This window comes from Chiloscyllium plagiosum, unplaced genomic scaffold (assembly GCF_037043375.1).
Source record: "Chiloscyllium plagiosum isolate Xiang-an unplaced genomic scaffold, Cpla_swu_hap1 HiC_scaffold_18, whole genome shotgun sequence".
Lineage (NCBI taxonomy): Eukaryota > Metazoa > Chordata > Chondrichthyes > Orectolobiformes > Hemiscylliidae > Chiloscyllium > Chiloscyllium plagiosum.
In genome coordinates this window covers 91841704-91855480 of record NW_028270156.1, presented here as the reverse complement: position 1 = coordinate 91855480, position 13777 = coordinate 91841704, and the positions used below count along the sequence as shown (strand labels likewise).

Genomic DNA, 13777 nt, shown 5'->3' with positions numbered 1-13777 from the left:
TTTTATCATCATTTATGAGCAGCTGACTAAGCTGCGCTACTTACAGGCTTCAGCCGGAAGTCCTCAATCAAATATGTTCTTCTTACCATTCGTCCTGCTAAGATTGCGGTATTTATCTTCATTTAGGCTATGTTATATATTTTCGGTTTCACCATTCTCCTGTTAGAAGGCATCCCCCGAGATTTTATTCAATGACTTTGCCTGTTTGAAGTTTGGAAAGTCTCTCAGATACTGCCAAAACCTCTTCAAGAGGCTTCCCCTCCCAGAATCAGCTCTTGCCTTCGAACTTCCCCTCGTTGTCAGTCCTACGGCATAGAAACTAACTGGAGACAAATACATGTATGATGTCACCGAACAGGCCATCACCGTGCTTCACTCTCTCCCAGGGAGCAGCACGGCTCAGCGTTGGTGATCGATGCCTTGCAAATCACTTGGGATGATGGGAAGAGTGGTTGTCATCTACCTATCCACGATCAAAATGAACCTGAATCTGAGAAGTTACCATTCCAATCAGTTTGAAGTACATGCATTAAATGTAGATAAATGAGACTAATTTGACTGTCTATGATATAAATTAAGAAACACAAGATTTGATCTTAATGGTAAAAAGCTGTGATTTCCGAAGCGTGAACACTGAATGCACAACTTTAAATTGCATAAGTGCAGACTTCGAGGTGTAGCTCCTGTGTGAGAATTGGAATATCGTTTGCAGACATTGAAAACGACACCTGGAAACATTATTTATCTTTCGGACTGTCTGGAAAATCGCACGATCGCAATAATTTTCATAAAATCCCAATTGTGTGGAAGTAGGCCGTTCGGTCTATCAAGCCCACACCAAAGCAGTGAAGATTATCCCAACAATAACCACTTCCGAATCGATCCACTTCCAGTTTCTCACAGCGAAATAACCTGAAGTCCACATACCTGGACAAGTTGGGTATTTTTCCATTTGGCAATCCTACCGAAACTACACAGCTTTCATAATGTGGGAGGAAAACTCACGCACACATGGGAGGAGTACAAGCACCATACAGACATTCGACACAGGCTGGAATTGAACTGGGTCCCTGGCACCGTGTGGTAGAAGTGCAAAGCATGTTTATTCTTCCGTCAGCTCACTGGGTTCAAGATAAATGACATTTAAACAACTCAGGCAAAGCTTTGAAGCATATATCGTCCCTTGAAGTATGTTTTTCTTTGAAATTGAACCACATTCCAAAGTACATACATTGCAAAAGAACCGCTTGAACCTTAAGATTTCATCACGAACAACAACAAGTTCAGAATTACATGCGGCAACAGGAGCTTGAACTTGAACATAGTGTGGAGGGGAACGTGCGTGTGGTGGTGTTTCCGTGTACCTGCTGTGGAGGTTGCGGTTTTGGACTGCGATGGACCAATTCAGAAATCACACCAGGTTATAGATGCACATGTTTATTTGAAATAACAAGATTTCGGACCAGAGCCCTTTCGTTAGGTGAAGTGGGAGGGAATAACACAGAACACTCAATTTAAGGGAATAGAGATCAAGGGCAGACAGATCAAAATATCAGGCAAATTGTGGGAGCGGAGTGTCAAAGACTTAGTCTCTGCAAGTGAACAAGAGTATCAGACAGTGTGAGTAATGTGTCAATAACTGAGTGCCAACAGAATGGTTGACCTATGATCCAACAAAGTGAGGCAGAGGGATAATTACAAACCGTTAAAATAAAGTCGTACTGGAGACATATCAAGGCACTGGGATGACATGGAACAGAAACAGAAGCAACTGGAAAACCGCTCCACAACAAAAACACCAGAGGAAGGGACACCAGCTCCGAAACATTAACTCTCATGTTCCTCCACAGATGTCCCAAGACCAGCGAAGCACCTTCCCCCTTCGCCACGATGCCCCATTCCCGTTCCCCCACCCCATCCAGTAACCCTTGCCCTTGCTCCTGGTTTACAGCATCCCCAGTTCTTCTGATTTTTCTTTGGCTCGAGTTGCATGCTGCGAGTCTGACCCAAATTATCAGTTAGCCAATATTGAACAAAGTGATTAAGGTAGAGAGACAATAACAACATGTCACGGGGATGGTGTGAAAACAGAACAACAAGGAAGATTTCACAGATACAGAACAGTGTGGTGGGTCACATGTGGTGTGACATTAACCGAATATCATGGTTGATGCCATCACCACAACGAAGGCAGTTGGCGATCCAATTCTGTTTGGCGATTTTGCGTTGTTGTGTATCTCGAAAGCCGCCTTGGCCGACATTTAGTCGAAGATTGAAAACCAAATGTCCTTGATTGCTGAACTCTTCCCCGACTGGGTGTGAATAATCCTGTCTGGCAATTGTTATGCCGTTACCTTTCATCCATTGGCACACCATCTGCATGGTCTCGCCAATATACCATTACTGGGTATCTTGTGGTATCTTGTGGTATCATTGCCTGCTGCATATGTGACAGACAACATTGCCTGAGTCACATGAGTACCTGTCGTGTACGTGGTGGGTGGTGTACTAACGAGTGATGGTAGTGTCCATGTCTTGCAAAGGTTGTGAAGGCATGGTGCTGTGGTGTTGTGATTAATGCTATGTGAAGGCTGAGTAGTGTACTTTAAACGGTCGTATGTTATAATTTTGCTGGGTGTTTGAAGGTGAGAATTGAAGCCATGGAGATGTTCTTAGTGAGATGGTCATCTTCATCGGTGACATGCTGAATCCTGTGAAGAACGTGCTGAACTCCAGGAAAGTACTGACGATGAAAGATACTCTATTAGTCGCATCCTCTGTCTGTCTTCTGACGAGTTCGCAGCAGATTTTCACTGTGGCACACCGGACTTGGTGGTCAATCAGTTCAACATGTACCCCATCATCATGAGGATATCCTTCAAAACCTTTAGGTGTCTGTCGCATTATTCCTCATCTGAGCGGTTCCTGTGCAGGTGAAGCGCTTCTCCTTACGGTATGGCTTCTTTAATATATTTAGGGTGGAAGCTGGAGAAGTGCAGTATCGTGTCGTTATCCTTGGGCTTGCGGTGGAGTGAGATGCTGAGGTGTTAGTTCTTAATTTTGGTTTGTGATGGTTTTGGTTGTATCATCCTTATAAATGGAATAGGCATTCAGTTAAAACCACGAACAGAAATACCAGAGAATATCAGCAGATCTTACAGCGTCTATTCAGAGAGAATCAGAGACAAATATTTCAAAACTTCATCAGAACTCGGTAATCTCCAACAGGCACTGCCAAACTGGTTAGTTTCGACAGCAGTTTCTGTCTTTGCTTCAGATTCCCAGAATCCACAGTTCTTTACATTAACCATTAAAGCAATGCAGAAACTTTTTTTATCGTTCGTCATACCAATGGTTTCTGTTTGGAAAACATTTTCCTGGCCCCATTAGAAAAACGAAACGATGCTGCACAGAAAACAGTTTCGCTTTGGAGCAAAGATGGTTTGTCAGCAATTTCCTGCGGCAATTTATAATGATGGGAAAATTAGTGGTGGGGATTGGCTCTTCGACGAGCGAGGGGAAGTGTTGCCACTGACCAGAGTTAGTGAACGGAGGACTGCGGTAAAAGGAATCTATTCAAAAGCAGCACTTCTGCACAGTACATTCAAAGAATACTGCAAAATCTCAATGGGTCTGGCAGTAAGTGTGAAAAGAGAAACGGAGATAATGTTTTAAGTGTGTTTCATTTTTGATTGATAACTTGAGTTTGTGAAGTCTAATCGACTGACTGGTCTTGTTGTTGAGACGAGATTTCTGAGCTGTGAGTGAAAACTCGTGCTGCATGACATCACTGAAAACGGAGCCAGCAGAATTCGAACCTGCGGAGGGAAGCCCCAATGGATTTCTAATCCATCACCTGTATCACGCGGCCATGACTACACGCGTGCAATGCTGCCTTAGTATGTCTTATGTAACGGGAAGTTCCAACCTGAAACACCAGGATTTGGCTTTTCCTGGTACCCCAGTATTCGCTGTCAGACTCTCTTGCTTTCGAAAGGAGGAGGATGCTGGGGTGCCAAGGAAAGCCAAATCCTGGTGTTTCAGGTTGGAACTTTCCATTACATAAGACATACTAAGACAGCATTGCGCGCGTGTAGTCATGGCCGCATCAATTTGAATTGCACGCATATTGATGAGAGATAAAGTGGATAGGTAGGATCCATTTTCATGTGCAGAGAGTTGAATAAACACAGCACTGGATCGCGAAAGAAAAATGTCCTTGCATTAGGTCGGCACGGTGGCACAGTGGTAAACACTGCTGGCTGACAGCGCCAGAAACCCGCGTTCAATTGCCGCCTCAGGCGACTGACTGTGTGGGGTTTGCACGCTTTCCCCGTGTCTGCGTGTGTTTCCTCCGGGTGCTCCGGTTTCCTCCCACAGTCCAAAGATGTGCAGGTCAGGTCAGGCGAATTGGCCACGCTAAATTGCTCGTAGTGTTAAGTAAGGGGTAAATGTAGGGGGATGGGTGGGTTGTGCTTTAGCACGGCGGTGTGGACTTGTTGGCCCGAAGGGCCTGTTTCCCCACTGTCAGTAATCTAATTTGTCTAGCCCTATTCACTGCCAGTAGAATTACGCTCATTGAAGTCTTCTTGAAAAGATCCACCACTGGCAAATCTGATGTGCAAATTAGGTCTACTATGTTTAATCAGAGGTCAAAATATGAAAATGTTTCAAATACACGGAATGGCACTGGAGAGTGCAGACCTACCTTCAGGGGCTTATTCTGCTCTGATGTACACCCGCGAGAAATTGGGACGAGAGTGCGTTCTCACAGATGAAGGGATCAAACATTTAAGAAAATAATAAGGAGGATATTCACTCTTTCAGAGGGTAGCAAATCTGTGGGTTTCCTAAGAACAGAGGGCTGTGAAGGCGAGGTGTATTCAAGGCTGTGATAGACAGACATGGAGCATCACGGAGATGAGGATTAAAACGGGGGTTGAGAATTAACCAAATCAGCCATGATCTCATTGAATGTTGTCGCAGACTTGATCGGCTAAATTGCTTCCATCTGCTCTCATATCTTTGCCGTCATTTGGAAGATACCGGACACCATTTTAAAAGAAGAAAAGCACAACTTTAGGGTGAGGTGGTTTCAATCAAACTGAATCAAAATTATTTATTGAGCGAAAAATCACACTTGGCATGTTTCCAGATTTCTTTGCTAGCATGACTAGCAGAGTTGATCAAGGTCGTCTGATTGTACTTGGGCATGAAACAAACAAAAATTAGTGACATAATCTTCATTTTCTTTATGTCAAAAGTAATATCTTTCCTGATGGTCACAACAAAGGAGATGGTTTCCAAGAAAAGACAGAGACTAAGTCAGCTGTAAACTAATCGATGACCAAAATATGGCTCGCGTTGTTCTCTGGGACAGACATGATTTATTGATTATTGTCATCCAAACTTTTTTTTTACCATTGAACCGTGAGTGGGAGATTGGAAACTAAGATCACCCGTAACTATTGCCATCTTTTATCACTCACATGTAGTATTTGTTTCTTGTACAGAGTGGTTACTGCGAGTGCACTTGTAAACTACACCTGCGGATGACTTCTTTCCTCACTGGTCCTCATTTCTACACAAACACGTTTTACATCCTTATCTCCTGAATCAAAGTAATATGCAACCAATTAATAAATGTCACTAATACCTTGGCATTTCACACGCCTCCGTTTGTCACCTTCCAATGTAAATTAATAATTTGCCGTGTTGCTATTGCACACAATAAGAGATAACAAAATACAGGGAGGTGTACCAGATTTGCAAACGCACGCTATCGAAGCTAAAACGCAGGTTTCTGCCCAGAATACGATCACGGAAGCATGCACCGAACCGTCAGGAAGCACACAATAAGTCCAGTTCCAGACGGCATGACAGGAACAGCACCAGAAAAACCACCAAAATACTTCTCTCGGCTAATATTTTGGATGTACATCTCAATGAGCAATCGATTTTTACATATGTTCTAACAGTAGTTACAACACAAGGAATTAACCAGTGCTACAGACGGTACAAGCCCCTGAATCAGAAACACTCAATGCCCTACATACAACTACAAGAACATTTGCCCATGGCGTATACTGGCTGGCTGAAGTTCATGATTGCAGCTCGCTAGTTGTCCGACTGTTTCTCCGATATAGTGTTTCGTGCAGTCCCTGCGTGGAATCTTGACAACCACATTTGTCCTGCACAAGATGGGCATTGGATAATGTTTTCTGGTGAGCTTTCCCTCAGCGAGGCTGTTGGTTGATGTGCTGTCCTAAATCCGTGTGTTCAGAGGAGTCTGGCTATCAATTTCCAGAAATTTATTTTATTAAAGGGAAGCATGGTGTTTCAATTGCTTTATGGCATATCCTAGTTGACAATTTAGTGTGCCAGACATCTGGGAATGCAGTTGTGGGATACATATTCTTGGCAAAGAGTTTGTGTGGCCGTCACTAATTGGCACGGCCAGCTGTCCCGAGTAGCTATACGTACAGACAGAAAGCATCCTCGAGAGCAGCACAACTGTAATAGAACATGGCAATCAGAAGGCAGCCAGAGAATTTCTAGAAGCAGGGCACCCATCCATGGATTCCATCAATAGACACATTGATCAGGATCCAATCTGCAACACCAACAACTGGACCCAGCGGCACTGAAACTAAATCAATTCCAACCGCCACAGGACAGTAGGCTTCACAACAGGCTCTGCAACCCTGAGGATGTTACCCAGAACTGTGAGGATCCCACTTCCCAGCACCGCAAAACATTCCAACAACATCTCCATGAAGCAGACGAGCTTCGCATCTTTCTGCTCCAAAGCACTCCGATATTTCACAGCAGAGAATTGTACACTGAACTCCCGCGTGCAAGGTGAGGATGCCAAACCCAACACGATCAATAATGGCAGTGAGAACGAGGGCAACAATTTCCATTGTCATATGGACAGCCACAAACACTCTCCTTGAAAGGTACCTTTAAATATGAAAGTCTGTGCAGCAGTATAATCGGGGAACCAAGCAGCCTGCGCTGGGTATTTATATTTCAGACAATTTCCTTTGTTCACCGTTTTCACTGAAAGTGAATGGATATTACTATTTCATTGCTGATACGAAACCAGATTCTGCATTGTATCTGCTCGCCGTTTTTGTTGTTGCAGTGGCGAAAAGGTTGGCAATCGCGATGAGAAATGTTTTTTGTATTTCTCGCATTTCATTCATTACTGTCCTGGTGAAGGGGGCTGGTGATTGGTCCTCTCGATCAGATGGAGTCATCAGCGCATTGTTGACCTAATTTCATCACGAGTGCAATTGGTAAACTTCATTTTTCATGGATTATTGCTGTTCCGTTTTGTTTTATGTTTGTTGAGCACTTCCTGTGACTTGGCAATGCACTAAATCTCCAATATGTCCTGAATTGTCTCGCTGCCGTTTCTCTGAGCAGTTCATGACGTAATCGGCTTGCACTGCAACAAAGGCAGCATGCATGCTTCGGTGTGTCTGGCAATGGTCCACCCTTTCTGTTTTGCTTCTGTTCCACATGAAGAGTTGTCAGTTTCTGGATTCGTTGGAGAGCTGAGCGGGGTAACATTATACGTGCGGTATTATTCTTCAGCCAAACTCTTTGATGGCAAAGTTGGGAAGGTGCCAAACGAATGGTCATTGGCAGCAAAAGTCCGGAAAGACCCTCATCGCTTGGTCAACTCGTCCCATCCACCCTCCAGAAAGAAAGGCAAACGCGCTTACTGCCTAACAAACAGAGTGCATTTTTTTGCAAATGGTCCATTAAGACTGGTGTCAGCTGCGGGAGCACATCAACAAAGCCGAGCACGGAAAAATACCCTACTATCGAACATGTCCCTGCTGAACAGATAACCGAAATTAATTGAACCATATTTGCCAAAATGTGTTCCTAATCTCTCCGAACGCTTCCTGTCTATATACCCATTCGGGATGCCATTGCATTTGCCTTAAATGTGACAAATCCTTCTGCACACACAAAAATGTCTGAGTGAACTCGCTGAGTTTCTGCATGACACCATGACCAAACTTTGGGCCAAAATTGGAAACTGCGACTAGAATAGACGGCTCTCTGATTAGCCGCAATGCACAAAGGGCGGAATGGCCTTTCCCCACTTTGTAAATCTTCGAAGACAAGTTGAAAATCATCTGCAACGAAAATGTTCGTGTGAAGATTTACTTGTGAGGATTCGGTACTCTCAGCACCGTGGCCCGGATCGTATTCCCGCTCATGGAATGGTTGCATTGTTCAGCAAACGTATCGGTGTACCAGTACTTCTGCCGATTTTCCGATGCTGGAAGGTCCTTGGTTTTGTCCAAAACATTATGAAGGTTAACATAAAACGAATAGCTGCAGTAGCTGGAAATCTGAGCGAAAAACGAAACTTGTTTGCGGAACGCAGCAAGACTGGCAACAGAAATGTCGACTTTCCTGCTACTCGGATGCTGCCTGACCTGCTGTGCTTTTCCAACATCACTCTGATCTAAAATTAGGTTTCCAGCATCTGTAGTCCTCACTTTTACATCGTTCCTTCAGTGTCGCTGGTTCCCAATGCAAGAACTCCATCTCTAGCGGTTTCATGTTTGTACCTCCACGCTGAGGATTTGAAGCGTGAAGAAAAGTAACTCACCCCGTCCATCTCTGGGGTAATTAGGGACTGAAAATGAATCGTATCACATTGAAATATATCGAGATGCGACTTAATGTTTGTCTTTTATTGGGAACCATCTCTTTCATTGTAACCATCAGGAAAGAACATTTCGTTCGCCAGAAAAAGAAATGAATATGTCACTATTTGTTTGCTTCAGGTCCAAGAATACTCAGATCAATAGCTCCCTTGCCTACCTCTGCTGGTCATGTTCGCAAAGAGATCTAGCAAATTGCCAAGTGTGATTTTCCTTTCAATAAATAATTTTGACTCAGTTTGGCTGCAAATATCTTTTCCTACCTTTGTGCTTTTCTTCTTTTACATTGGTGTCTCGCACCTTACAAATGACAGCAAAGGTATGAAAGGAGATGGAAGCATTTAGCTCATCAAGTCAGCAAGAGCTTTTAATGAGATCACGGCTGATTTAGTCAATTCTCAACCCTCCGGCGCCGTCTTTAGTCATGGCCGAGTGGTTAAGGCGATGGATTAGAAATCCATTGGGGTTTTCCCACGTAGGTTCGATCCTGCTGACTACGTAAGAATACTTTCCTGCTGGAATAATTTTCGCTCAAAGTTCCGAAAACCTATTTTGCAAACCAGGCCAGTAATTTGATTAGACTTGGAAAACTCGAGTTCTTCATCAGAAACGTTCCATATTTAAATCATTATCTCTGTTTCTCTTTCCAGATACACTGCTCGACACATCGGGTTTCTGCAGTTTTTATTGAACGTCCTAAGCAGAAGTGCTGCTTTTCATTAGGTTCCTTTAATCCATGTCCTCTGTTCTCTGACTCGGGTCAGTGGCAACACTTCCTCCTGCTCGTCAAAGTGCTCATTCCCCACCGCTCCCTCTCCGGTCATTACAAACAACCGCAGGAAATTGCCACTTAACCAACTTTGTTCCAAAGTGAAACTCACCAGCCTCGGGAATCTCTCCACCAAACGGGACTTCTCATCCCTGGACATGGTGCAAGCCAGAGGATTGTGAAGAGATACTGTGAAAATATTTTCAGTTGGCAGTTGGAAAAATGTTTAGGAAGCAAACCATATAATTTAGGCTCCAGCTTTGGAAATCTTGAGAAACTCTTTGGGAAATGGAATCAGAGGAGGATGAAGATGTGTGAACTTTCCGACCGAGTCGAGGACGGGACATTGACTCTGATGTTATTGGGACAGGAACTGATCTGAGACATTGAAAGAATTCTCGCTCACGTTCGTGAGGAATGCAAACTTCATCTGGACTTTGGGACAATGAACAACTCTGGAACACTCAAGAAAAAATACAAATATTGACTAGGATCACGACAGTACGAGTACTATAGATGGGTCAGTTTTTGCCCAGTGTGTGCAGGAGGGCCTCCTGACTCAGTATGTAGACATGCCTTCAAGGGACGAAGCCACTTTCGATTTAGTACTGGGTAACGAGCCTGGCTAGGTTTTAGATTCGGAAGTAGGTGAGCACTTTGGAGACAGCGATCACAATTCTCTCAGGTTTACTTTCGTGATTGAAAGGGATAGGTGTACTCCACGGAGCAAGAGGTTCAGCTGGTGGAAGGGAAATTACGATGTATCGAGGTAAGATTTAGGAAGCGTAGAATGTGGTTGGAAACTGCAGGGGCTGAGCACATTAAAATGTGGAGCTTATTCAAGGAAAAGCTCCTGTGTGTCCTAGATAAGTATGTACCTGTCAGGCAGGGAGGAAGATATAGAACGCGTGAGCCGTGGTTTACTAAGAAAATGGAATCCCTGGTCAAGAAGACCAAGAAGTCTTATGTTAGGATAAAATGTGAAAACTCAGTTAGAGCGCTCGAGGGTTCCAACGATATCAGGAAAGACCTATAAAGAGAGCTGAGAAGAGCCAGGTGGAGACATGTGAAGTTGTTGGCAGATAGGTTCAGGGTTAACCCTAAGGCTTTCCATAGGTATGTTTGGAATGAAAGAATGACGAGAGTTAAATTTGGGACAATCAAGGATAATAGTGGGAAGTTGTGTGTGGAGTCAGAGGAGATCGGGGAAGCACTAAATAAATATTTTTCGACAGTATTCGCAATTGAAAATGAAAATGTTGGCGAGGAAGGTATAGAGATACTTGCGTCTAGACTAGAAGAGATTGAGGTTCACAAGGAAGAGATATTCGAAATACTGCAGAGTTCAAAGTTTGTGCGAAGATTTGTACCTCGGGTGCTCGTTGTTGTGGTTCTGTTCGCCGAGCTGGAAATTATTGTTGCAAACGTTTCGTCCCCTGGCTAGGCGACATCATCAGTGCTAGGGAGCCTCCTGCGAAGCGCTTCTTTGATGTTTCCTCCGGTGTTTATAGTGGTCTGTCCCTGCCGCTTCCGATTGTCAGTTTCAGCTGTCCGCTGTCGTGGTTGGTATATTGGGTCCAGGTCGATGTGTTTGTTGATGGAGTTTGTGGATGAATGCCATGCCTCTAGGAATTCCCTGGCAGTTCTCTGTCTGGCTTGCCCTATGATAGTAGTGTTGTCCCAGTCAAATTCATGTTGCTGGTTGCCTGCGTGTGTGGCTACTAAGGATAGCTGGTTGTGTCGTTTCGTGGCTCGTCGATGTTCATGTATGCGGATTGTTAGCTGTCTTCCTGTTTGTCCTATATAGTGTTTTGTGCAGTCCTTGCATGGTATTTTGAGCACTACATTAGTTTTGCTCATGTTGGGTATCGGGTCCTTCGTTCTGGTGAGTTGTTGTCTGTGCGTGGTTGTTGGTTTGTGTGCCGTTATGAGTCCTAGGGGTCGCAGTCGTCTGGCTGTCAGTTCTGAGATGTTCCTGATGTATGGTAGTGTGGCTACTCCTTTTGGTTGTGCTCTGTCCTCGTTCCGTGGTCATTCTCTTAGGCATCTGTTGATGAAGTTGAGCGGGTCTCCGTTTTTGGCGAATACCTTGTATAGGTGTTCCTCTTCTTCTTTTTGCAGTTCTGGTGTACTGCAGTGTGTTGTGGCCCTTTTGAATAGTGTCCTGATGCAGCTTCGTTTGTGTGTGTTGGGGTGGTTACTTTCATAGTTTAGGACTTCGTCTGTGTGTGTGGCTTTTCAGTATACCCTTGTTGTGAATTCTCCGTTCGGTGTTCTCTGTACCATCACGTCTCGGAATGGGAGTTGGCTATCCTTTTCTTCTTCTCTCGTGAATCGGATTCCTGTGAGTGTGGCGTTGATGATCCGGTGTGTTTTTTTCTATTTCCGTGTTTTTAAAGATTATGAACGTGTCATCGACATATCTGACACAGAGTTTGGGTTGAATTTGTGGTAGGACTGTTTGTTCTCACCTTTGCATAACTGCCTCTGCTATGAGTCCCGAGATTGGTGATCCCATGGGTGTTCCGTTGATTTGTTCGTAATTCTGGTTGTTGAATGTGAAGTGTGTTGTGAGGCACAAGTTCAGTAGTTTAAGACCCGATACCCAACATGAGCAAAACTAATGTAGTGTACAAAATACCATGCAAGGACTGCACAAAACACTATATAGGACAAACAGGAAGACAGCTAACAATCCGCATGCATGAACATCAACTAGCCACGAAACGACACGACCAGCTATCCTTAGTAGCCACACACGCAGACAACAAGCAACATGAATTCGACTGGGACAACACTACTATCATAGGGCAAGCCAGATATAGAACAGCCAGGGAATTCCTAGAGGCATGGCATTCATCCACAAACTCCATCAACAAACACATCGACCTGGACCCAATATACCAACCACTACAGCGGACAGCTGAAACTGACAAACGGAAGCGGCAGGGACAGACCACTATAAACACTGGACGAAACATCAAAGAAGCGCTTCGCAGGAGGCTCCCAAGCACTGATGAGGTCCCCTAGCCAGGGGACGAAACGTTTGCAACAAAAACTTCCAGCTCGGCGAACAGAACCACAACATACTGCAGAGTGTGAAAATAGATAAGTCAGCTGGGCCGGATGGGATCTATCTGATGTTGTTTCGCAAAAGCACGACAGGAAGGTACAAATCAAGTTGATGCAACAACGGCTCGTTTTGAGCCGCTAATTTGCAGTGAAGTGGTGGCGCCAATAAAAGGTGTCACGCATCTCGTCTAATTCCACATCCTGAGCTCGAAATGACCCGAGGTCTCTCGCTGAGTATCTGCAGGGTCTTGTTTGGACGACACCATGACACTTTTTCACTGGAGTGGCTCATGACATCGCGTCGTGACTGTGAATAAAACGATGGAAACTTCCAGCAGAGAAGGAGGCGATCCTGAAGCAGGCAGCTGAGGACAAATGTTTCTCCTTTGCCAGTGAAAGGCACTGCTTCAAAAATTGGAAACTTCGAAGTGAAGCAATGTTGGTGATTATCTTCGGTGCTTGTTCACCTTTTTAATTCTGATTCCGTGAAAGTCCATGGCATTACATATCGACATTCTGCCAAGTGCAGGCTTGTCTCTTGGGCCAGTGGCGTAATGGATAACGCGTCTGACTTCGGATCAGAAGATTGTAGGTTCGAGTCCTACCTGGCTCGAGGGGGACTGTTTTGCTTTAACCGTGGTATACGTTGACGCTCCCCTGTAAAGTTCTTTCGGGACATCGCCTCTGTGCTTCCGCATGTAAAGCTTGCATTTGTCCTATTGTCCATTTCAAATTCCAGCTCTCCACAACGGACACCTCCGTCAGTTTGGCGGTATCTTCTGGTGTGTCTCCCTCTGTGGGTGAAAATGAGCATGAGTTTCTCAAAAGAGTTACAATTCGTTATACTTCTGTCCCATTATTGTGCCATGTCAGAACATAGGATAACCTCATTGACATTTGACCTGGAAACATTAGAACACACGAGACTTTGGGCCAAAGTTCGAAACTGCGACTAGAATAGATGGCTCTCTGATTAGCCGCAATGCACACGGGCGGAATGGCCTTTTCCCACTTTGTAAATCTTCGAAGACAATTTGAAAAAAATCTGCAACGAAAATGTTCAGACAGGGTGTTTTATTTACACCAAGTACGATAGTATCTATCGCCTTGTCTTGTTATTTACTTGTGAGGATTCGGTATTCTCAGCACCGTGGCCCGGATCGTATTCCCGCTCATGGAATGGTTGTATTGTTCAGCAAACATATTGGTGTACCAGTACTTTTGCCGATTTTCCGTGCTGGCA

General features: G+C 44.5%; 1 non-coding gene across 1 annotated transcript; it reads left to right on the top strand.

The window, feature by feature from the left end:
* Window positions 1–13074: 13074 nt before the first annotated feature.
* Window positions 13075–13147, top strand: trnar-ucg (transfer RNA arginine (anticodon UCG)). The gene has a single exon. It is a non-coding gene; the product is annotated as a tRNA-Arg (tRNA).
* Window positions 13148–13777: the final 630 nt, after the last annotated feature.